The sequence below is a fragment of the Schistocerca serialis genome, chromosome 10, assembly GCF_023864345.2.
Source record: "Schistocerca serialis cubense isolate TAMUIC-IGC-003099 chromosome 10, iqSchSeri2.2, whole genome shotgun sequence".
Classification (NCBI taxonomy): Eukaryota; Metazoa; Arthropoda; class Insecta; order Orthoptera; family Acrididae; genus Schistocerca; species Schistocerca serialis.
Window position 1 is genome coordinate 142,984,208 of NC_064647.1, and position 25,089 is coordinate 143,009,296.

Consider the following 25,089-nt stretch of genomic DNA (forward strand, 5'->3'; position numbering starts at 1 on the left):
CTTCTATACACGACACCATCGTGGCCACCTGACCTGATCCTGTTCTGTGTTTTACAGTTAAATGTAATATGGAATATTTATTTGGCTAAAATTTGATTGTTGTATTGATACTACTTGCGATAGCCCTACACTTTGAACATACAATAGGCATGCGGAAGTGAAAATCATTATCTGTGTGCACGCTAAACTTGCGTACTGGTGGTCATAAGATCTTTGACTAAAGTGATCCAAAATGCCGCTGCCTGTTTTTGGATTATATGTCTGTTGTATATTTATATGAAGTGAGCTCTTCAGATTTGAATTGTTTACTGCTTAAAGAGTGCGGATTCTGTTAGATAAATAGTGCTGTAGTGTAACAGCGTAGCAAGGGTGGTACAAGGAAATATGTAACCGCTGCAGTTTAAAAACTGACAGGTAAGAATATTTGTGTACGACTGAATGAGAATGGTGGGTTACATATATTGATGTGTATTTATGTATTCTGTGTTAAAATTGTTTTTCACCATTTCTGTTTCCTGCTGTCATAAACTCCCCCCTGATTGGCCCAATTTTGTTGATATCGTAACATGTTATGTACAGTGTTGAAATTCGTTGTGTTTACTTGGCTCAGTGTTACATATAATTCGCTCCATACTTTAGCAGACCGTCGGTTTTCTTTTTCTCGGTTTAATTTTACTGAAGTATTGAAAGTGTTATACATTTTTGTTACTATTTATTTCATCAGTTATTCATTACAATCTGTTGTTTATGAATGAATTCGAAAACATTTTCGGAATGCAGTAATTCCTGGTGAAGTTTAGATCGGAGCTGACTTTAGAACACCTTTTTTGTTTGGAGATTTCGTTTTTCATTGTGAAAAAAATTTTTTTCTGTTGTTGGCATAAGTTGCGTGGTGGACTACCTGAATTTTCGTAATTTGTATGCGATTGTGTGTGCATGGTATGCATCAAAATACTCGTGGGAGACGTCCCCATTATCTGATACACGTTTTCTGAATTTACTGTGATATGTGTTTTTTTTAAGTGAAAAGTGCGTTAAATATGATGTGAACGTGGGCATTAGGCGACGCTGCATGTCGCTCCCTTACGACAACCTTTATTTCAGAATCACGTTCGTTGGTTTTGGCAACTTACAACCAGATTATGAACTTTGAACCTAAACCAAACCGCGGGCAACACTGCAGATCAGTCTGTCACGACAACCAAAATTTAAGGTGGGGTTTGGAAGGACCAGTATCACACCCGGGATGTGTTATTGAGCAACCTAATATACTATAATTTTCATATTGGAAATAATATACCCAAATTCTTTGTTGCATGTATGTGTTAAATCACGTTTTTGACACTGTAAACACTAAATAATTGTACTACACTGTGTTCGCCTGTGAAATTGTTATGAGAAGTGACATTTTGTGATCAACGGTTGATAAAAAATGTCTTTTTAAATAGAAATCGTTTTAATTGGTAGCTGCACCACTAAGCATTTATTTGTCCTTTGTTTTTAGTGTTATTAAAACAGTTGCAGGTTATATGTTCAGCAATGGAAAATAAGTTGAAAGTGAGTGTGTTTTAAGATGTAACAGTTTTTAATTCGTCATGTTTTGTGCCCTATAATGGGATGCATGATAATTGAGAAACAAGTTGTTTATTCCACAGGAATGTGTAATACAGATAACATGTGGTGTCAACTTTAGAACCTCTTTGAATAGTTTTGCATACTGATACGACTTCACAGTACATTCGCTGCCTTGTGGAGTTTGTTGTTAATAGTCAGTTATAAATACAGTATGAGATTATTTTCTCTGCCCTTCACTCAGCCATAGTGTGGTGAGTTAGATGTTCAGCCATAAATATTCTTAACCCTGTACCCAATCAACAATGGAAAATCCAGGATGGAATGAACATTATTATGGAAAGGAAGGTTGCTACTCACTGTATAGCGGAGATGCTGAGTCGCATATAGGCACAACAAAAAGACTGTCCCAAATACAGCTTTCGGCCATTAGGGCCTTTGTCAACAACAATAAATGAGACACACACACACACACACAGAGTGTGTGGATTGAGACTGCAGAGTGTGTGTGTGTGTGTGTGTGTGTGTGTGTGTGTGTGTGTCGTTTACTGTTGACGAACTCCCTAATGGTCAAAAGCTTTATTTGTGACAGTCCTTTTGTTGTGCTTATGTGCGACTCAGCATCTCCACTATATGATGTGTGGCATCTTTCCTTTTCTTAACAACACTGTAACCAGTGATATAAAGAATTTAATACTGTCATCCTTTTTCATTTCTGGGATGAAAATTTTGTAGTTCTGTTTCAAACAGAACTTATTTCTAGAAACATCTTTATACAATGGTGGAAATTTGTAAAAGACAGTTAGTTATTTGTAGGGAAAGTGTGTTTATTTACGTATTTGAGATTGCCTTATTTTTCCCATACAGTTTACAAGAAAGCCAAACAAAATACATTTTCATTTTACCATTAACAAATTTAGAGAAACAAGACAATCTTGGGGGTGGATAGTGCCCTTATGAGTGCTTGTCAGAATACCCTAATGTATAGGCTACAGTAAATGGATCACTACTATGACCTAGTATTTAATTGAACCTCAATTATTGTTAGTAACAAAGCAAAACATAATATGTTCTCATTTTACCATTAGCCAATTTAAAGAAACAAGGCGACCTTAGGGGTGGAAGTTGGTATTAGGGCACTTATGAATTCTTGTCAGGATAACCTAATGTATACAGTAAATAGGTCACACCTATGACCTAGTATTTCATTGCACCTGAATTCTTGTTAGTAACTGTGAAAATACTCTTTAGGTATTGATTGTATAAGGGCAGTGATCTTTTCTTTCGAGACTGAGGTCCACTCCAATCAAATTGCAGTTTTCAGCTTGGCCACCGTGTCAGACTGTCGTCCATTGTGATAAACACGTTGTGCTAGGATTCCCATTGTATTCTCCATAGGATTTAAATCCTGAGTTCTCAATGGCCAGCTCAAGAGTAGATTTTTTTTATCTTGGAACCACGAATTAGTTTTGGCACTCCTGTGAACTTCAGCATTATTGTGTTGGAATAGTAGATTACCATTGTCAGATTCCTCATACATATGGATCAATTGAATTTCCTGCATTCCTGTATAATCATCGGACTTCATTTTGTGTTGTAGCCATGATGTTGGATGTATCTTTAACACAAAATGCTGCCCAGATCATAATGCCTCCACAGCTAAAATTTCTACTTGTCCAAACATGTTTTTTCTGTGTGGCTGTCATGCTAGTAATACTGGAAACAATCTGGCCCATCCAAAACAAACTTCTTATCAATGAAAATTGCTTTGTTCCCTTCTACTGTCCATGACATACGTTCTTCTGCTTTGTTATGCATTTTGTTTAAAGATATAGAGCCATTTCTTGAATGCTTGGATTTGCCTAATGTAGCTGGAAGTGACAAATAACTGCAAATCAGCCATGATTTGAGAGGAACACAAGCCATTGACTTTTGCTTTACATAGAACCAGACGCATATCTGATGCTGACAATTTTATGTCCAGTCATATTTGCCTTTTTTACCATACTGTGCATCCCGTTTAACAAAATTTAACACAACTGCAGCACCACAATTTCGTAGCAATCTGGTGATTGGACATATCCATTTCGTTGTACACTTTCATACTTGCTTGCTCTTCATCTGATAGAGGCTTTCCTCATGGTATTATCTTAATAACTCCCATTAAGACATTAGCAGACATGTTTGCAAACTGTAACTGTAGTGATCTGTTGACATTCACCACTGTGTGCGTCATCTAGCAAAGCTGCCTGAAAAATAATGCCTCCATCTTTGTAACTCTTCAACAGTTGGCAGCATTCGTATGCGGAAGGTACTGGGTTGTTCTGTAGCCTCTTCCCTACAGCTCCAGTTGGCGGGAAGCCTTAGCATTGAACGGTTGTACTGTTACTGTGTATGGAACCCTGTGCAGGCGGTCGGTCAGTGCGATTTAAGCAACGTGCAGTCATTGAATTCTTGACAGCAGAAGGTGTCACCCCAAAGGAGATTCATCAGAGAATGAAAGCAGTTGGATGTGAGTACTGTGCATTGTTGGGCGAGTAAATTTAAAGATGTAGAGGTGGGAACATCTGACCTGCGAGACAAACAGTTGGATGGCCTGTGACGGCAACCACCAAGTTTCATGAGCAAAATGTTGACAGATAGATTCAGCACAATTGGCGTTTCACAAGAACATGTGGGTCACATTATTACTTTGCTTGGCCATCGGAAGATCTGTGCACGATGGGTACACTGGATGCTGACTCCTGAAATGAAAGCACACCGAGCTGAAATTTGTCAGGAACTCTTCTCACGTTACGAGAATGAAGGTGATGCCTTCTCCATTCAATTGTGATAGGAGACGAAATGTGGGTTCACCATTATGATCCGGAGACGAAATGTCAGTCTATGGAATATCGACACAAAGACTCGCCCAGAAAAACAAATTCAAGACGCAGCCCTCAGCTGGAAAAATCATGGCCACGGTGTTCCGGGACACAGATGGTGTTATCCATGTTGATTTCCTTGATCATGCCGCAACAATAAATTCAGAGCATTAAATCACAACACTGCAAACTCTGAAACGGCATCTAACAAGGATCTGAAAGAAAAAGGGAAATGTTTTCCTGCAATATGACAATGCCAAACCACACACATCACGTGCCACCACAGCAGAACTTCAGAGACTGAATCTCACCACCGTACGGCATCCTCCATACAGTCCAGATTTAGCACCATCTGACTTCCATCTGTTCCCGATAATGAAAGATGATCTGTGGGGACAACATTATGCTTCTGATGAAGACGTCGAGAGAACTGTGAGACTTTGGTTGCGGAAACAGTGTGTTGACTTCTTCCGTGACAGCTTCAGAAAACTTTTTCATCGGTGGCAGAAATGTATCCAATTGGCTAGTGATTATTTGGAAAAGTGAATATTGGTCATTAAAGATCACATTCTACAGATTATTTGTTCGTTTGGTTTATTAAAATATCCCCACCCAAACCCAGTTAATGAAGGTGGAGGCATTACTTTTCATTCAACCTTCAGATATTGTGCAATTTATTCTGGCTTTATAGGTCAAATGAAGTTTTCAATACTAGCTTTTGGAGTGAGTTGTTTCATGGACTACTTCTAGCTATATAGGTCAGGTGAAATTTCCAATACCAGTTACAGAGTGAGTTATTGTTTCGTGGTACTGTGTGGTACTGTGGACATTGTTTCATCTGCATATGTCGAGTGAAACTTCAGATTCCAGGGTTTTGCAGATTTATTTGTGTCTGGTATTGCAGAGTTCAGTTACTCTATTTAGTTTATTTGAAGTTGGCGATACCAATTCTGTGGATTTTGTATAATGTTGGCTTGCTCGATTTTTGTGACGTTTTTGTTTGGGAATGTAATTTATATTATGAACATCATTTATTTTATTTGACCCCATCCAAAACCCCCTAATTCTCGTGGCTGTCTGGTTGGTTTCATGTCCTGTTTAAAAGATTTTGATTATATTTTGTGTAATATTTTTTTTTTTTTGTTTTTCCCTCACTCTGCTCACATCTTTAATGTGCGGCATCATGGTCACCTTATTTTATTACGTAATGGTGAAATGGCACTGTCCACCACATCGATGATGTCCTGAGTTAAACTTCTGGTGTTTTCCATTAGAAGAGTGCAATGTTGTGAGATAACAAGTGAAAAACAATAATTTCTTCTCATCACAGTTCCAGCTCTGTAAATTGTGTCATATAATCTTGTATTCACTGCATGTGATGGTGGCTGAGTATACAATTCTGCGTTCATTAGCTTTGCAAATTATTCATATTTCAGTTGGCACCGCAAACCTTACTTCCATTGAACAACATCTGTCAGTTATATACCATTTTCTCTATGATATTTGTGCAAACTGAATTAAGAGCTAGAGATTGAATAACATATCCACAAATATTGGAGGTTATCTACATCTGCATACATACTCTGCAGATCACTATATGGTGTATGGTGGAGGATACCTTGCATCACTACTAGTAATTTTCTTCCCCATTACACCCACAAATGGAGTGGAGACAGTACCTTGTACCACTACTGGTAATATCCTTTCCTATTCCACTTGCAGACTGAGTGAGGGAGAAATGACTATATGCGTGTCTCCATATGAGCCCCAATTTCTCTTATCTTGTCCTTATGTTCCTTATGCAAAATGTACATTCACGAGCAGAATCATTGTATAGTCAGCTGAAATTGTCTATTCTGTGAATTTCCTCTGTAACGTTTCACACAAAGAACACGGTCTTCCCTATACGATGGCAAACTGCGTTTATTATAACAGTTGCACGCACAGTGTCATCGTGTTCTTCGGGATGGCAAAAAAGCTAGCTGGATTTCCTTTACTAGTTCTTTTAACACTTTCACTCCCTCTTCCATTGTGTGGGCCAATCTCTGACAGCTCTGTGGGTCCATTTCACAAGTTTCGTCCTGACAGTAGCGGACAATGTCATATTGGACCCTATTTCTATCTCAAACATCATGGGCCGCAATTTTTCCGAGATTTTGAGCCCCACGCACTATCGCGCTGCCTTCCTCCATTGGAATTGAATGGAGGAGGCTCATGCAATACCCTTCTCTTCCAGAATTGTGAGTGCTGCAATGCCATCTTTACTATGAGGGAGCTAGATTGTGCTCTCACTTCATCCTGATCCTCTGCCCCAGGGCTGTACGATGTTCACATTCAGATGTTGCAGAACCTTTCTCACACGAGCAAGCACTCTCTCCTTCATGCATACAAATGTATCTGGGCAGAGGGCACATTTCCCAGATGCTGGCGGGAAGCAATTGTCATACTCGTTCCTAAGTCCAGTAAGGACAAACACCTTCCTTCTAGTTATCACCCCATTTCTCTCACCAGCTGTGTTAGCAAGGTTATGGAATATATGCTTCAAGCCCAGCTGATATTGTGGCTAGAGTCTTGCAATTTACCGACCACTGCACAGTGCTGGTTTCGAGCACGCTGTTCTGCAGTTGACCATCTTGTCACTTTTTCAACCCATGTCATGAATGGTTTTCTGTGGAAATACCAGACTGTGGCCATGTTTTTCAATTTGGAGAAAGACTACGACACCTGCTGGAAGGCTTATGTCCTCCGTACTCTCTGCATGTGGGGCTTCCATGGCTGCAAACCTCGTTTCCTTCAGGAAGACCAGTATCAGTTGCAAAGCGATTTAGAAAAGATTGCTGTATGGTGTGGCAGGTGGCAGTTGACGCTAAATAACGAAAAGTGTGAGGTGATCCCCATGAGTTCCGAAAGAAATCCGCTGGAATTCGATTACTCAATAAATAGTACAATTGTCGAGGCTGTCAATTCAACTAAGTACCTGGGTATAAAAAATTACGAACAACTTCAGTTGGAAAGACCACATAGATAATATTGTGGGGAAGGCGAGCCAAAGGTTGCGTTTCATTGGCAGGACACTTAGAAGATGCATTAAGTCCACTAAAGAGACCTCTTACACTACACTCGTTCGTCCTCTGTTAGAATATTGCTGCGCGGTGATGTAGGACATCGAAAGGGTGCAAAAAAAGGGCAACTCGTTTTGTATTATCGCGTAATAGGGGAGGGAGTATGGCAGATATGATACACGAGTTGGGATGGAAGTCATTAAAGCAAAGACGTTTTTCGTCGCGGCGAGATCTATTTACGAAATTTCAGTCACCAACTTTCTCTTCCGAATGCGAAAATATTTTGTTGAGCCCAACCTACGTAGGTAGGAATGATCATCAAAATAAAATAAGAGAAATCAGAGCTCAAACAGAAAGGTTTAGGTGTTCGTTTTTCCCGCGCGCTGTTCGGGGATGGAATGGTAGGGAGATAGTATGATTGTGGTTCGATGAACCTTCTGCCAAGCACTTAAATGTGAATTGCAGAGTAATCATGTAGATGTAGATGTAGAATTTTTAAAAGAGCGAGTTTTCGAGGTATGTGTGGGTTCTGCCTTGTTGGACACCTTAATCCAAGAAAACAGTGTGCCTTAGGGTTCATTCCTGTGCATTGTCCTCTTTGGTATCTCTGTTGGCCCTATAATGGCCTGTCTCCCACTGGGCATCTCTGGCTCCCTTTTCATTGACGATTTTAGGACCTTTTGCAGTTCTCCATGGACTTGTCTCCTCAAGCGGCGTCCTCAGTGATACCTCAGTCGTCTTTACTCATGAAGCATCGACAATGGCTTTCGCTTTTCCACTGACAAAACTGTTTGTTGAATTTGTGACAGCACAGTTGGTTTCGTCCAATGTCTTTATATCTTGGGTCTGTTGCTCTTCTGTTTGTCGTAATCACGAAATTCCTGGGGCTCATTCTCGATAGGAAACTTTCATCGTTCTCCCACATATCTTGCCTGGCCACCCACTGTGCACTGTTCCTCTATGTCCTGCATGCCAGCGGTACTTCGTGGGGAGCAGGTCGGACTACCATCCTCCATTTGAACCATTCCTTTGCCCGTTCAAAACTAGACTATTGGTGTTTAGTTTATGCATCTGTGAGTCTGTCCCTCTTACACCGTTTTAATACTATCCACCATCTTGGCATCCATTTAGCCACTGGTGCCTTTTACACTAGCCCGGTTGAGTGTCTCTTTGCAGAGACTGCTGAACTACTGCAGTCATACAACTGCGATTTCCTCCTCAGCAGGTACACATGCCATTTTTCCACCATGCATGGCTACCCATCCTATGCCTCCTTCGCCAATGACTCCTGAAGTTTGCTTTCGGTTCTTGCTCTGGTAGCTTAACTTCATGCTATCTGCCACTTTCCCAATGGGTGTGAACCCTTCACCACCTTTGCTTCATGTGGTGGTGTTCATCTTCGCCTTCATTCGCCAGCATGTGGTATCACTCGGGCATCACCACTGGTCCTCCCTTTATGGGAACAAGCTTCGTGTTGTTAAGCCTCTCCTACCAACTTGGACTACCTCCCCTCGGCTCTCTCGCCATCAGGAGATCATTTTAGCTAGGTTGCATATTGGGAATTGTCTTTTAGCCATCACCATTTGTTAAGTGGTGCTCCCCAACCACTTTGTCCTCATTGCACTCAACCTTTGACGGTTCGTCATTTCCGTATGGAATGCCCTTTTTTAACCACTTACAATCTCATTTATGTTTGCCGTCTGAGTTATCAGCTGTTTTAGCGAATGACACGCAGGCTGTTGACCGCATTTTACTTTTTATCCATCATAACGTAGGACATTTAATCTTTAGTTCAGGACCTCCGTTTCTCTATGCCGTATTTTATGAACCTGTCTCCAAGTATCTGTTTTTAGCTTTTCCGTCCTTCCATCAATTGGGCTTAATGTGTTGTCATTTTTAATTCCTTTTTTTGTCTTCGTGTTCTGTGGTTCTGAAATGGGCGCATATGACCCTAGTTGTTTTTGCTCCCTAAAATGAAACAAAACAAAAACAATTGTATTCCCTCCAGGGATTCCCATGTGAGTTCACAAAGCATTTCCGCAACACTCGTGTGATGATCGAATGTACAGGTAACAAATCCAGATGCATGCTTTTGAATTGCTCCGAAGAATAGCTCTCCGAATAAGCCTAAGTCAACCATTCGCCTTCCCTACTACCGCCCTTACCTGCTTGTTCCATTTCATATTGATTGCAGCACTACACCTGTATATTTAACCAACATCAATCAGTGCACTTCTAACACTGTATTTGAACATCACAGGATTGTTTTTCCTATTCATCTGCATTAACTTACATTTTTGTACATTGGGAGCAAACTGCAGTTCATCACCCCTAATGCAAATTTTGTCTAAGTTATCCTGTACCCTTCTCCAGTCACTCAATGACAGTAATTTCCCTTATACTTCAGAGTCATCAGTGAACAATTGCAGATTGTACTCATCCTATCCATGAGATCATTTATATTTATAGAGAACAGGAGCACTTCCCTGGGACACTCCTGACACCACCATTGTCTGTGATAATCATTCACTGTCAACAGCAACATACTGAGTTCTGTTACTTAAAAAGTCTTTGATCCACTCACATGTCTGGGGTCCATACACTTGGACCTTCGCTAACAGTCCGTACTGCGGCACTGTGTCAAACACTTTCTGGAAATCTAGGAATAAGGAATCTGCCTGTTGCCCTTCATGGTTTGCAGGATATTGTGTGAGAAAAGAGCAAGCTGATTTTCATGCACACAATGCTTTGTAAATCCGTACTGATTTGCGGACAGTAGTTTTTCAGTCACAAGGAAATTTAATATATTCAAACTTAGAATGTGTTCAAGAATTCTGCAGCATACTAGGTTAAGGTTATTCTGTGAAAACAAATTGGTCTTATGTCTGGACCTGGTAACTTATTTATGTTCAACTCTTTCTATTGCTTCTCAACACCAGGGATGCCTGTTCCTATGTCGTCCTTACAGGAGTCTATCTGGTGGTCAGATGATAGCAAGTCTGTTCAGTCTTCCTTTGTGAATGATTTTTCAGACATGCAGTTTATGACTTTGGCTTTTGTTTTACTGCGTTCTATAGCCACAGCAGACTGGTCAATGAGTGACTGGATAGAAGCCTTCAATCTGCTTAGTGATTTTATGTAGGACCAGAATTTTCTTAGGTTCTCAGCAAAGTCCTTCATTAATGTATGTTATTGTAGGCTTAGTGCATCGATCATCCTCAGGTAGGAGAGAGCAATAGGATCTCTTACTTTGATGTGTGTCTGTTGGCAATAAACAGTGTTTAAATTCTGGAAGCTAAATACTGGGTAGCAACTCTTGTCTCATAATTGTTAGTTTTCTTAATTGAATTATCTATTTTGATTAAAAAGTTTCACTTCTATAGTGTCCTGTGTGTCCAAGTTACCTGCGACAAACAAAACAGAGCAAGCGGCAACAGGACCATTCTTGTATAAAGGAAAAGAACGTAGATTTAGTGTATATGATTCCTGCTTCATGTATAGACAAACATCTTAAGAATTTCTTGTTTGAAGAAGATAGTCTCTACTTTCCAGCTTCTGTGAGGTATTCTTTTAAGCTATAGAGAGAAGGTGACGTTAAGTAACATCATAAATTTTTTTCTGAATGTGAATGTCTTTTCTGTGCATTTTATCCTGTGTGCTAGTTCATTGTTTGAAATGTTCTCAACAACTGTGGGATCCTTTTTAGTTAATTCAAGGCATTTATTACATAGCTAATAATCATCTTTGTTTCTCGTATTGCATGTGCCTATATAACTGAACAGTACATTTTTTCAATTGTTAATTTGCTGCAGAAATATTTCGCGAATGGTTAAGTCATGATGATAAGTTCATTGAATTTATTTCTGCACATTTGTCTTGGGGGCAGGTTTGCAATACATCTGACAGTCTTTTTCAGAAGCTTCAGTAACCTATGTGTCAGGTGTGCCATAAATACCTGCAGATTAATACTTATAAGTGTTTCATTTATGTGACTGGTTTGATCAATTTATCCTTTATGGTGTACTCAGACAGTACAGAGATATTTAACTTCTTAACGCACATAACTTATAGTTCCATTGACAGACGGCACCAGGTACTGACCATTTGCAGATACATCTGCATTTAATAACAGTATGCCAATGATACAGTCCTTCTGTACAGAGCACTGTGATCTGTTAACAATTTTGGACGTGTATACCTAGGTTGTCTACCAAGTGATTTATGTATATTATGGTGAATGTACCAGCTTGAACCTCTATCCTGGATAAATATGGTAGTTTTAACATCTGAGTCTTTCCAGTCTTGTTTTGTTTCACATAGCAACCTATAACACTAAATCGTGACATACGTCATAAAGAAGCCAAACAAAACCTACAGTCACAGAATCAGCAACAAATGAAGTATTCAGAATCATCACTGATTGCTTCTCGGTAAATAGCCTGTCACTTAATCTAGGAAAACCACATCATACTCAATTCTGCAGAGTGGAAGATGTAGTTAATAACAATTCTGCACGAGGGAAAGGAAATACTTGAAACTTGATTGTTTAAAAGTCCTGGGCATGCATCTTTATTATAACTCGAATTGGAAATAAAATAAGAGTGTAAATTGAATGTAAGAGATTGTTAATGCAGCATGGGCAGTTTTGAAATGTGAGAGTTCTCACTACTCTGTGTTGAATGAGCGACGTGAAGAGTGGGGGAAGCAGTTGAGCAGGGCCATTTGCTTAAGTCATTAGTCATTATAACTATGTTTGGGCAAGAAGTACTGGTCTCTGATTGTGAAACACATTACTGTCAAGTTTTTTGCTCTGGAAAGTGTAAAAGCAGGCAAAATCCTCAGGAGATTGAACAACCAAGGAAGACGGAGTTTGAGGATGTTCAGTATTTGCTTGGCCCGAGCAGTTCGTGTGTCCTGTGTGTCCAAGTTACCTGGGACAAACAAAACAGAGCAAGCAGCAACAGGACCATTCTTGTATAAAGGAAAAGAACGCAAATTTAGTGTACATGATTCCTGCTTCATGTATAGACAAACATCTTAAGAATTTCTTGTTTGAAGAAGATAGTCTCTACTTTCCAGGTTCTGTGAGGTATTCTTTTAAGCTATAGAGAGAAGGTGACATTAAGTAACATCATAAATTTTTTTCTGAATGTGAATGTCTTTTCTGTGCATTTTATCCTGTGTGCTAGTTCATTGTTTGAAATGTTCTCAACAACTGAGGGATCCTTCACGAGCACATTCAGAATGAGGGCTGCATTCATACACTCCTCCACCAACAGTACCAACAGCAGCAACATTCACCATGTTTCAGCAGCTTCTTGAGGGTGAGAGGTATTTTGATGGTTGCTGAGATTGCAGATAAGGTTGGAATAAGTTAAGGCAGCACATTTGTCGTTATCTTGGATGAGCTAGGCTTCAGGATGGCTTCCTCACCTTTTGGCAACTCATTAGAAATTGAACAATTTGCAGGTGTTGTAAAAACTGTTGGGTAGATTTCAGGAGGAGGGAGACTCATTTCTGACTCACATTATCGCCTGTGATGGAGCATGGGTCCATCATTACATCACCTTGAATCAAAATAAGCAAGCAGATAATGGAGAAAGGAGGGGTAGCATGGATCATTGAAAGTGAAGTCGTAGCTGTCAGCCGGCAAGGTCAGGGCAAATGCCCCCCCCCCCCCCCCCCCCCTAAGTGGCGTGGCTTGTCACATTTCGATATTTTGCACAGGCATCTGACAATAAATGCTGCATATTACTGTGATGGTTTGAGTGAGGTTAAATAGGCATATCTCCAAAAACAACATATCAGTGAGAGAAGTGATTCTTCTGCCAGACTACACATGGCCCCACAAAGCAGCCCTAATAAAACAAAAATGGGACAACTTGTGTGGGAAACACTTGAACACTATCTCTTCACCCCAGACCAATTTGCTGGCAACTTTTGTGCCTGTGATCTGTCATAACTTCCTTGAGTGGTCCAAAGGTTCATCATGGTGGATTGAAGCCTGTATGCACTGTTGGCTGCATACAGAATCGACTTCATTCTATGAGGCAGGATATCGGTCACCTATTCAGTGGAAAAAATTTGTTTTGGAAGCAGAGATGGTATATTTAGAAAAATTACCCATGTGTGTGCTTTTATTGCCAATTAAAAATATTAAAAAAAGGTCTCATTTATATTTGATTCATTCTCGTACTATAGACCTTCATGAAGGCTTGACTTCAGGAACATTTGCTTTTGTGTAATAGCTGATTTGGTGAATACAGCATCAGAAACTTGGCTTCCTTCCTTCCTTCTTTCTTTGTACTTGTACAGAATAATTTTGTGAAGGAGTTGCACACACAGATACAAAACATTCGTTGCACAGAAACATTTTGAAGGGATAAAATCTGGTGTCGATTCTCAAACTTCATGTTTGCAACTGTTTAAAATGATTGTTGTGAAGAATCGGACACTATTTGGTAATAATAGAGGCATTCATGAATATAACACTAAGAACAAAACTAACCTCTACTAGCCATAACCTTACTGTTGCACAGAAATGTAAAGTTAGCTGTCAGAAAAGTATTTGATCACTTTCGTTCTGAATTGAAATTGCTGGCAGATAAAGTAAGTTTCAACAACAATGACAACAAAATTTTTCTTAACATCTCCTTCCGATTCACAGATTGATGTCTGAATTGACAGTGTGATATGGTTGTATTAACGTATAGCAAATTTAACTTTAAATTAAGATTAAAACAAAACCAAATTCAGTTAAGTAAATGACTTGCATGTATCTATATTTTCTAAAGAAAATTGTGACCCTAGTGAAATGTTCCACATCAGGGCGAGATGTGGCTAATGTGATTCACAGGAGATGGAAGGGGACTGACTCTTGTATAAAGCTCTTTATTTTTCAATTGTTAAGGATTTATTTCCACCATGAAAAATGATCTGGCATCTGGTCTTTAGAGAATATTTATGGTCCACAGGAAGCACAAATCGGCCATAATTGTTCATTGGCAACAGGAACTGCTGTACACCATGTCCATATTTGTCATTTGTGATATTGTAATACATTTGAAATTTGGTGCAGAAGATGCAGTTGTTTACTGACTCACAATTTCCTTATGCACTATAAAATTATGAGGTGTGGACTATGTCCATCACACATTTAAATTTTTTTATATTTGCTGTAGGACACTTTTTTCCGAGATCCGCATTAATAGAACACTTCATGTCATTATTCAGAACGTACTTTTACGACTCACATTGCCTACAGCTTCTCTCCGTGGGAAGAAAGGGAGGGGAGGGAGAGTTTACACAGTATGAGGTTCGTCCTGATATGTCCACCTGTTATGCTTTACTACATTAACTTTCCAGACAGGTTAAAAAGAAATTAGACTTAATCACATTTACACCCTTGCTTTCCATGTTCTTGTTGACTGATCTAGCCAGACACACTTCATGGCCTGATTTATGGTTTCAAACTTTCATTAAGTATAGCTTCTTCCGCAGTATTCTTATACCTTAACCACTGAGTTAGTCTTGTATCTCTGATGGCCTTTGTCGGAGTGATGCTTAACTTTAATTTCCCTTTCTTCCACAGAAGCTGTTCGTACTTACCTGGATGGGAGAAATAATATGGTGCATGGGGGGAGGGTTCTTTTTGGTGGTGGTGGTGGGGGGGGGGGGGGGGGGAAGAAGATAGTTTCATTTTGGACAGTTTTACATAATTGCATCAATCGTGGAGATGTGTGTTAGAGCATCAAACCACTTTTTTTGTACCCATGCTGTTGGAATTTACTGTACAGTCTGTTATGCTGACCATCTGGTAATTCTTTTTTCATCATCCACAAGGATGCACTGTTTGGAGAGAGATTGAATATGGTCACAATAAGGTGAATATTACTGGCACCCAGATTAATCCTGTATAAAGTGTTACGAAACTGTTTTGTGTAAAAAATATGATATTTATCAGGAGAATGAAAGAACAATGTGTATCTATTTGTATGTAAATGATTTGTATCCAAAAAATTAAGAAGATAATCAGATACTGCATAATTATGCTGTTCACTGCATCACTGCAAAAAATAGTGAGACAAATTAGTAAATTTAATACTTCATTAAGAACGTGTTAAGTGCCATGCCAGGAAATTGACTGGTTTTAAAGAAGGCTGATACAAGTTGATTCTTGCAGGGAAGAAAACAGCAGCCAGCCACTGTTAATAATGCCTTTTTTTCCCAAAAATAGCGCCATTACAGTTTTCGGGTTGAAAGGTTCATCTTCCGACAGCTGTTCACATTTGTTATTGTTTGCATTCTTTGTTAGCTTTTTTATGCAACAACTAATGTAAACAACATCAAATTTAATATAAACATGAAAAGACACTTGAAAAAACTGGTAACAGTCCTTTTTTGCTTAAATAATTATCATTATTAACAGTGGTTAGTTGCTATTTTCTTATTTACAACAATCAACTTCTATTTCATACACAGCAACAGTCTCAAAAATGTCAGTTTTTGACAAAAACAACATTTTATTTGTGTTGAAATACGGCATTAGGTTTTTAACGAATCAAACTGTAGTCAACTACAACCACTTCTCATGTCTTCTAAATTTTGGATCTCCAGAGGAAGCACAACTTGGCACAAAGATCATGCACGATCTACTAATGAATATTCAAGTGACTTTCTCTGTGGTTTGGCTTCTGGATAAAGTCTAAGGATGAGCAACAGTGTACTGAGAACAAAACAGTTTTGAAAAAACATTTATTTATTTTTTTATTTTATTTTATTTTATTTTTTTTTGAAAAAGTGGCTCTTACAACCTTTTCCATTCCCACTCTTCAGTTATTGTTATGACTGGCTGTGAAATGCTACTGGCTATTATCTTGCATCAGAATAATGCTTTTGCAGACATGCCATGCAGTTACATAGAGGTTTTCAAACATAGTTTGCACAGCATGTGACTTGACACATTTGCATCAGTGTTAGTGCCTTGTGTTCACTAACACCACCTCTTGTCTGCCCTCCTGTTGGGTGTCTGAATAACATCAGAATGTTCTGTTTTATTGATAACAAAAGTACTCAGTTTTATTGATAACAAAGAGTACCTGTGTTCCATTGACTGATAGTGACTTAAGTGGCACAACTATGTCTTAACCCCCACCCCTCATGCTGATAGAGCTCTGTGACACATCTTTTGCATTAAACTGTGCCAGTGTGAGATTAGTGCAGCAACTCAATATTTGTTAGTATCATTTGCTCACAGCACTTCTTTTTAACAACAACAGTTTCATCCAAAATTATTCGGAAAGTAGAACATAAGCATTGGTGATTTGAATTGGTTGTTCTTTTCAATGACTACATCAACTCAACATAAATTACTCCTCAGCTAGGTTCAGTGGAAAATATTGGTTTCCTTCTCAAACAATTACTCATATACCGATTCAGTCGCTTTTCTTTCTTATTACAAACTGAACTTTTGAATTTGGAGTTTTTAAGTGTCACAATTCAGTCTCAGGGAACTTCCAGCTATGCTCCATCACTGAAGCAAAGTGTGTGTGGTTGGTGATACATACTGATGCATACTGTGCCAGATGAGTGGCATGTTTCCTTAGGTCCTCTTACTGATGAAATATACTCGCAAATTAAAACTGTAAAATAAGGTGTAGTAGGTAAAAGCTCTGATATTGTGAGCCACTTTTATTTTTATTTGTCTGTGGTGAGTCGTACTGAAGGATGAAGTGCACCTTCAGGATGGCACAGCATTTGCAGCAACTTTGCAGGAGGAAATATCTGCTTGACACTGACGGTTTCAGTGTGTAAGAAATAACACCATTCACACTGACAGCTAACATCAGGACCCTGATGACAATATATGCCTTCCATTTTTAGCTCCACAATTTGCCATTTGCTTGCCTGGAATATTGAGTTGGCATCCCTTCGTAATGATTGAAAAAAAATGGAGTCAGCATCCCTTCATAATGATTGTGACGTTTGTTCTGCCCCCCCCCCCCCCCTCTCTCTCTCTCTCTCTCTCTCTCTCTCTCTCTCTCTCTCTCTCATTTTTGCAGTTGAATACCTCATTCTTTTCTGTGCTACACAAAGGCTGAACCTTGCAGCCAAAATTGACAATGTTTGCAGGACAGTTGAGATGGAGAAATAAAAAGAAACAGTCACTTATATATGTTATGGCAGCTCAATCTCCTGGAAAATCAGTTGGCAATTTTTTACAGTGTCCATTGCATTTCACTCTTATCATCTTGAAGCTCTAATGCAATGATTTTCCTAAAGAGAAAAGCTTCTGTCCATAAATCAGCATAGCTTTTAAAGGTATTGTTGGTATGAGAGAGCTAGTTCTTTTCACACAGTATGTACTTTGTACTATGTACAAAGGCAGACTGGTAGATCTCTATGCCTACACTCCTGGAAATTGAAATAAGAACACCGTGAATTCATTGTCCCAGGAAGGGGAAACTTTATTAACACATTCCTGGGGTCAGATTCATCACATGATCACACTGACAGAACCACAGGCACATAGACACAGGCAACAGAGCATGCACAATGTCGGCACTAGTACAGTGTATATCCACCTTTCGCAGCAATGCAGGCTGCTATTCTCCCATGGAGACGATCATAGAGATGCTGGATGTAGTCCTGTGGAACGGCTTGCCAAGCCATTTCCACCTGGCGCCTCAGTTGGACCAGCGTTCGTGCTGGACGTGCAGACCGCGTGAGACGACGCTTCATCCAGTCCCAAACATGCTCAATGGGGGACAGATCCGATCCGGAGATCTTGCTGGCCAGGGTAATTGACTTACACCTTCTAGAGCACGTTGGGTGGCACGGGATACATGCGGACATGCATTGTCCTGTTGGAACAGCAAGTTCCCTTGCCGATCTAGGAATGGTAGAATGATGGGTTCGATGACGGTTTGGATGTACCGTGCACTATTCAGTGTCCCCTCGACGATCACCAGTGGTGTACGGCCAGTGTAGGAGATCGCTCCCCACACCATGATGCCAGGTGTTGGCCCTGTTTGCCTCGGTCGTATGCAGTCCTGATTGTGGCGCTCACCTGCACGGCCCCAAACACGCGTACGACCATCATTGGCACCAAGGCAGAAGCGACTCTCATCGCTGAAGACGACACGTCTCCATTCGTCCCTCCATTCACGCCTGTCGCGACACCACTGGAGGCGGGCTGCACGATGTTGGGGCGTGAGCGGAAGACGACCTAACGGTGTGCGGGACCGTAGCCCAGCTTCATGGAGACGGTTGCGAATGGTCCTCGCCGATACCCCAGGAGCAACAGTGTCCCTAATTTGCTGGGAAGTGGCGGTGCGGTCCCCTACGGCACTGCGTAGGATCCTACGGTCTTGGCGTGCATCCGTGCTTCGCTGCGGTCCGGTCCCAGGTCGACGGGCACGTGCACCTTCCGCCGACCACTGGCGACAACATCGATGTACTGTGGAGACCTCACGCCCCACGTGTTGAACAATTCGGCGGTACGTCCACCCGGCCTCCCGCATGCCCACTATACGCCCTCGCTCAAAGTCCGTCAACTGCACATACGGTTCACGTCCACGCTGTCGCGGCATGCTACCAGTGTTAAAGACTGCGATGGAGCTCCGTATGCCACGGCAAACTGGCTGACACTGACGGCGGCGGTGCACAAATGCTGCGCAGCTAGCGCCATTCGACGGCCAACACCGCGGTTCCTGGTGTGTCCGCTGTGCCATGCGTGTGATCATTGCTTGTACAGCCCTCTTGCAGTGTCCGGAGCAAGTATGGTGGGTCTGACACACCGGTGTCAATGTGTTCTTTTTTCCATTTCCAGGATTGTAGATTTCTGGAAAGCAGTGTAGACAATTGACATAGGTCCAAATGTAAGGAATGGTTTCTCAGATATGTTTTTATTCATTCTTTGTGATCCAATGATCCAGTCACAACCAGGGAGAGTGCTCAGTAAGACAGAACGAATGTGAAGGTATGCGTTATCAGAAGACAAGAAATTCATAGAAACTTGAACTTCATGTTGCCAACAAACCACCATATGGCTTAATACCATTTGTGACTTCCAGATAAATGTAAGCCAGTAAATTAGAGAGAAAGCTGCTGCTTTGAAAAAAAAGTTGCTGTTCAAATGGTGTTAAATGACTGCTGTTTATGTTATATTGGTAGCTTAATTACTCTGGTGTTTTGAGAAGAAAATAGTGATCTGCACCTGTAAATACTGAATCCTGCTTTCAGAACTCTGTTATTTTTTGAGCTGACTTAAACTGAAAACTGAAACAGTGGAAAGTTTATCTACAACAGTATGAAAAGGATAGATTGCTACTCATCGTAAAGATGACACGATGGGTTGCAGATGTGTGTGATGAAAAGGCAGTCTCTTCATGATGCCTATCTTCAACTCCACATGTCATCTTTACTGTGAGTAACAGTCTATGCTTTTGATAACATTGTTGACTGCACTGAACACAGTTACTTGCCATGTACCTGCAGTATCGTTAGTTGTTGAAATGCTGGGAAAGTGACCCTGTCCTCTTCTTCTTCTTCTTCTTCTTCCTCTTCCTCTTCCAGAGTAGTGACAGGTGACAAGGCGTGGCTTTTCAGGTATGATCCTGATCTCGGGTGGGGGGTGGGAATTTTGTCACGCTGCCCTAAGGATATTGCCAATGGCACTGTCTAGGAAGCCTGTGTGGACTTGTGGATGAAGCAGTGGCAGCGATACATAGGTGCAGAAGAAATGAGCTTTGAAGACTTTTAAGGGTTTGTATTTTAAAAAGCAATAAATTTCCTTAAAGAATAATTTTTGGAGCAGACCCAGTAAAACTGTTTGGTATTGACACTTTAGCATATGGAAAAATGTCTCATTGAAAGACAGAAGAGGGATTCAGGATGACTTGATCAGAAATCGTGTTCATTGCGATGAATGGCAGCTTGTTTTTAATGAGTAAAACTCAGAGTTTACTGCCACTGATTATGAGAAATTAACTCACTCATATCCATTAAATATCTAGGCTTAACTTTGCAACTAGAAGCATACTGGGCGAATGGAGAAAGTGCAAATCGAACTATTATATAAGGGAAAAGGAGACACAGGAAACCCAAATGCTTACAGATGAACAGCATTGGAATTTATGCCACCGGAGCTCCTAGCGGGAATCCTTACCAAAAGGCAGGCAGAGCAGCTCGAACTCCTTCTACCGGAGAAGCAGTTCAGTTTTAGGAAGGGATGGTCAACGACCGTGGCAGTAGAAAACCTGATGGAACAAATTAAACAGTGATAGGAAGACCTGAAGGAAAACTATATGTGGTTTTTGTTGACTACTCAAAAGCCATCGACCTGGTCAACAGAAAAGTTTTAATAGACAAGCTGGAGGAACTAATTGGAACAACGAGTACAATGGCCCTGATATCGAATATACTGGCAGAAAACCATATACAGATTGGTGATGGAATAGGCATATCTAACTGGCTGCCACAGACGAATGGCGTCCTCCAAGGCGATCCACTCAGCCCTATGCTGTTTAACATCCTCATGCATGGTGTCACGAAAGGAATGGCAGGAATAAGCATGTACATATACGATGATGACACAGCCATCGCAGCGACAGATATAGACAAACTACAAGTAGAGCTAAACACATTAAGTGAATGGGCGGGGCGAAACGCCATCAAGATAAACGAAGAGAAGACACAGTTGGTAGTGTTCAGGAAAGGAGGAAGACTCACTGAAGCAGAGAACGTAAAGTGCAATGGAAAACCACTCAAGAGGGTTAACAATTTCAAATATCTAGGCATCACAATCCAAACAAAAGGAAAAAGTTTCAGACTACGTATAAGATCTAGAGCAGTGGTGGCCACTAGAGCTATGAATGAAATCGGAAACATCACTCAACTATTGATCACCACAGCTATAGACCTGGTTAGGCTAAAGATACTGCCTGTACTGACGTATGGCCTAGACTCAGTGGGAGAATACCTCACATACAAACAGCTTGAAGAATTTGAGCGATTAAAGGCTACATACATGAAGAGAATTTTAGGCGTCTCGCAGAACTCAAGATCGAGGCTAGTGTACGAGCTTACCAGGGAGACTTCCTCACAGAGGATCTATGATGCGAGCTCATACTCCCAGCCAGTGCCAATTTCAAACAGCTTCTACAAGATCTCCAGGAGAAGAGAAACAACATAGGACTTGTATGCAATGTCTGCTATGCAAGACAGGACCTGGATGGAAACTAACCATGAAATGTGGCACATGACGATGAGACTGGCAACACACGATTTTCACCACAAGGTGTGTTGTAACAAATCGCTTCACAAACCAAATGACGAGTGTGTGTGTGAGAGAGAGCTGTCCTTGGAATTTTGTGACTGATACCATATTATCAAATGCAGGAATAAACAGAAATCCTTCGTAGCTTATAGCAAAGACAAGTAATGTGAATGTAAACCTTTGCACAGCATGACTGCATTTCCAATAAATAAAACTTTGTATAATGACATGAAATGGAACAATTGCTTGTCAGTTGTTGGAACAATGAGTGACTGACTACAGTTTATTGAGAAGTTGTGAGTAAACTTTATGCACCTGTAAAGGAGACTGCATATAGAATGATTGATGGACACAGTCTTAAGGTCTGCTCGAATGTTTGGCATCTCCACCCAGTAGTATTAAAGGAAGTCATTGAAACAATTTAGAGGTCTGCTGCTGGATTTCTTGCAGGGAAGTTCAGTCAGTAAGTTCACTTACACAGCTGAGTGGTCAGCATAGACTGTAGCACTGCTGATAATATATTGATATATCAATATTTTTTCCAAAAAATATAGATATATGTTGGCAATATTTTTTTCCTCAATATATCGATATCGAAATGGCAATATGTAGTGCTGATATTTTTATTTTATATTTTTCCGCAGTTTTCAGTAAATAGGCCTATATGAAATTGTAGTAGAACTTTTTGAGCTCCCATCATGCCCAGTCTTACTCTTTGACTGTGTTAACCAAGTATAGGTGGCACACAGAAGTAATCAGATTGCAGTAGATGGTGGTGGTATGAATGGAATAACAAGGTTTCCGATGTGGAGAAATAGCACACCAGTTGCATTAAAAAACAATTTTATTATGCCTCTTACATGTGGGTACCATTGTTAGCAAAGAGGATATCGCCAAGTATGAACATGTATCGTTTTCCTTTCAATTCTTGCTCTAAGGGAAATAAGCTGGCTGCTAGCTTGTTGACATACAGAATACCTACTAATAAATCAAATACTTGTTTTTATAGGCTGGAATGTCGAAATTTTTTTCGTTGGTGTATCAGTACTATTTTTCTGAGATATCGAGGGCTGATAACGATATTTTTTTAAAATATTGATATATTGGATTCCTGATTTTTTTAAAATATTAACAGATGTAGTAGATGCCTGCCATGTGGAGAACCCAGGTTCGATTCCCAGTACACTTTCTTGGTGGAAGCATTGGTACGGGTTGTTCTCAGTCTCATGATGCCAATCGAGGAGCTACTTGATCGACTTGTAGCAACTCCATGATCCGAATAGTCTGCAAAATGGCCAGGAGAGTGGGGTGCCGAATACGTGGCCCTCCGTACCGCATCCGCAGGACGCTGCAAAGCAGAGGTTGACATGACAGCCAGTAGACATCCCTTGGACCTTCACGGCCTGGACGAGGAGCTCATTAAAAATTCAGTCAGTGTGCTAGTGTTAATGGAAGTGCTCTTAAGAGATTAGATGGAACTACTTGGAGGGAAGGAGACAATCATTCGTGACATGCTATGGAGGAAGGTTAGAGAACCACCATTTGCAACAGGCAGCAGAAAGGTTCTGCTGCCTCCTATGTTCAGCTTTCGTAAGGGAGATGAGCTTTGTACAGTGGCATACAAGCTACCATTTTCCCATACTCTATTTATGAGTGGAACAGGAAAGGGAATAGCTAGCAACTGTACAATGTATCTCCGTACACATATATTCAGAGACAAGTCAAAAAATTATGATCAATGCCCATTATGAGACTGTGTGTTGCCTGATGTTGTTACAGGAAAGTGAAGCTGTAAGAAGAGTATATAATTGAAACTGAGATGAATGAGGAATTATTGCAGCAACAGTACAAGCTGCAAATGGAGAAAGCCATATTTAATGGTGGGAGCAGATGAGCATATGCTGCTAGTAATGTACTTTAACATTAATAGAGGTTTCTCCTACTCATTGGCATTAAACTTTGATTTTTATACACTTAAAAAATGCTGCCATTCATCGCAATAAACGGAATTTCTCTACCAAGTAATCCTGAATCACCCTACTGCTTTCAATGACGACACTTTCTCGTACACTGAAGTGTCGTCACCAAATAGTTTTACTGGATCCGCCCAAAAGTTTGAAATATATTTTTATAGAGGTTTATTGCTTTCTAACGTACAAAAACTTAATAATCTTCAACGCCGATATCTTCTGCACCCATGCATCTTCGCCAAGCAGTCCTCATAGGCTTCCTGGAAGGTCTCGCCGGGAAACTGCTTAAGGCAGTGTGACAAAAATCCTGCGCTCCGTCAGTCTGTGATTTAAGGATGTACCCAAAAATTCAAGTCTTGTTGCCTGTTACTACTATGGCCAAAAAATTAGGTCACTTTTCCAGCATTTCCAAAAACTAACGACTCTTCGGCATACGGATTTCCTTCTTGTCATTGTGCACCACATTTGGAACCATCTTTACTCAAACCTTTCTCCTACCTAATTTGTCTCTGATGTAAGCAGATTGTTATGGCCAGAAGCTTGGGAATGAGCATCTGGGAATTGACAAATCTGGACAATTGTTCGCCTGCTTCTGTGCAAACTGGTGAAGGACAGTGAAGCCACAAGTAGGTGGCAAGCACTTCATACCAGAATGTTCAGGTAGGGGGGGGGGTAGCTTGTCCGCTCTGTAAAGCAGAATAGGCAGTAATATGTGGCATATCTGATGGCAGAGTATGTTGCTGGTGCAGGTTCCAGATCAGACGACCTCTACACGTTCCCATGTTGACACGACAATGTTTTCAGTTATGATTGCAGTGGCACGGGATCATCAAGGTTGGACTGTGGATAGAGGGAAATGTGTCACCTGGTCAGATGAAGCACGTTACAGCACATCGACAGTCGTGTCCAGATACACTGTCATTCAGGCAAGTGTAGGCTCAAAATGTACACTGTGCCACGGGTGCTGGCAAAGGAAATGATTACTGTGAGGGCTATTCACCTAGATTTCAGTATGACCTGTGGCAGTAATCAGTAGTACCATGATAGCTGTGGACTAGGGTAACATTATTGTGGACGACATGCTTCCCTTCATGCTTGGTTTTTCTGTCCATGGTGATAGCATCTTCCACTGGAACAACTGTCCGTATAACAAGAACAGGATGGTTCTACAAAGATGTGAGGGCATGATAATGAACACTCATTCATTTTGTGGCTACCAATCTCACCAGATCAGAACTGGTGGGAACACACCTGAGACACTATTGACTCCAGCTCTACACCCACAATCAATTGGCCCATAATTTACAAGAATTGTGTGACCAAGGCATAGACATCTGGTGCCA

At 40.6% G+C, this 25,089-nt stretch overlaps 1 protein-coding gene across 1 annotated transcript in view; it reads left to right on the forward strand.

The window, feature by feature from the left end:
- The first annotated feature begins 236 nt into the window (after positions 1-236).
- LOC126424619 (mucin-4-like) overlaps positions 237-25,089 on the forward strand; it is a 65,632-nt gene continuing 40,779 nt past the window's right edge. The window contains exon 1 of the mRNA XM_050087356.1: positions 237-414. The gene's annotated coding sequence lies outside the window, so the exon portion shown is untranslated. The remainder of the gene's footprint in view (positions 415-25,089) is intronic.